General features: G+C 35.6%; 1 non-coding gene across 1 annotated transcript; it reads left to right on the top strand.

The window, feature by feature from the left end:
• Positions 1 to 567: 567 nt before the first annotated feature.
• LOC130953266 (small nucleolar RNA R71) lies at positions 568 to 675 on the top strand. The gene has a single exon (XR_009075437.1). It is a non-coding gene; the product is annotated as a small nucleolar RNA R71 (small nucleolar RNA).
• Positions 676 to 1838: the final 1163 nt, after the last annotated feature.

Below are 1838 nucleotides of genomic sequence, written 5' to 3'. Positions count from 1 at the left end.
GCTTTGCTTAGAATTCTCTGTCTGTTGCTGAGAAGATGATGGAAAAGGCTTGCCATTGCTAAACCTGTTTCTTCCACCATTATTGTTGTTGAAACCTTGTTGAGGTCTCTGTTGATCCTTCCATGAGAGATTTGGATGATTTCCCCATGAAGGATTATAGGTGTTTCCATAGGGTTCTCCCATGTAATTCACCTCTTCCATTGAAGGGTTCTCAGGATCATAAGCTTCTTCTTCAGATGAAGCGTCCTTAGTACTGCCTGGTGCAGCTTGCATTCTAGACAGACTTTGAGAAATCATATTGACTTGCTGAGTCAATATTTTGTTCTGAGCCAATATGGCATTCAGAGTATCAATCTCAAGAACTCCTTTCTTCTGATTCGTCCCATTATTCACAGGATTCCTTTCAGAAGTGTACATGAATTGGTTATTTTCAACCATTTCAATGAGTTCTTGAGCTTCTGCAGGCGTCTTCTTCAGATGAAGAGATCCTCCAGCAGAGCTATCCAATGACATCTTGGACAGTTCAGATAGACCATCATAGAAGATATCTATAATGCTCCATTCAAAAAGCATGTCAGAGGGACACTTTCTGATCAATTATTTGTATCTTTCCCAAGCTTCATAGAGGGATTCACCTTCCTTCTGTCTGAAGGTTTGGACTTCCACTCTAAGCTTACTCAATTTTTGAGGTGGAAAGAACTTTGCCAAGAAGGCATTGACTAGCTTTTTCCAAGAGTTCAGGCTTTCTTTAGGTTGTGAGTCCAACCATATCCTAGCTTTGTCTCTTGAATAGCATAAGTCTGTTGACCTCAGGGTCAACCCCATTGGTCTTGACAGTGTCACAGATTTGCAAGAATTCAGCTAAAAACTTATGAGGATCTTCCAATGGAAGTCCATGGAACTTGCAATTCTGTTGCATTAGAGAAACTAATTGAGGCTTAAGCTCAAAGTTGTTTGCTCCAATGGCATGGATAGAGATGCTTCTCCCATAGAAGTCGGGAGTAGGCACCTCCTTGCATTGTTGGCATTGTTGTTGTTTTCGGCTGCCATGTCTTCTTCTTGTTTGAAGATTTCTGTTAGGTCCTCTACAGAGAGTTGTGCCTTAGCTTCTCTTAACTTTCGCTTCAAGGTCCTTTCAGGTTCAGGGTTAGCTTCAATAAGAATGCCTTTGTCTTTGCTCCTGCTCATATGAAAGAGAAGAGAACAAGAAAATATGGAATCCTTTATGTCACAGTATAGAGATTCCTTGAGGTGTCAGAGGAAAAGAAAAATAGATGGAAGAGATAGAAGAATTCGAACTTATCAAGAAAGATGGAGTTCGAATTGTGCATTGAGGAGGAGTGTTAGTCCATAAATAGAAGGATGTGAGAAGAGGGGAAGAAATTTTCGAAAATAAATTAAAAAGATTTTAAAAACATTTTGAAAAATACTAATTGATTTTCGAAAACTAGAGTGGAAAGAATCAAGTAATTTTTGAAAAAGATTTTGAAATTAGAAATCAAAAAGATATGATTGAAAACTATTTTGAAAAAGATGTGATTAAGAAGATATGATTGAAAAGATATATATATATATATATTTTTAAAAAAAATATGATTGAGAAGATATGATTTGAAAACAATTTAAAAGATTGATTTTGAAATTATGACTTGGCTAACAAAAGATATGATTCAAACATTAAACCTTTCTCAACAGAAAAGGCAACATACTTGAAATGTTGAATCAAATCATTAATTGTTAGCAAGTATCTTTGAAAGAGAAAGAAATTGATTTTGAAAATATATGATTGAAAAGATTTGATTTGAAAAAGATTTGATTTTGAAAAATTTGAAAACTTG

This window comes from Arachis stenosperma, chromosome 9, assembly GCF_014773155.1.
Source record: "Arachis stenosperma cultivar V10309 chromosome 9, arast.V10309.gnm1.PFL2, whole genome shotgun sequence".
Lineage (NCBI taxonomy): Eukaryota > Viridiplantae > Streptophyta > Magnoliopsida > Fabales > Fabaceae > Arachis > Arachis stenosperma.
This window is presented reverse-complemented; position numbering and strand designations above follow the sequence as displayed.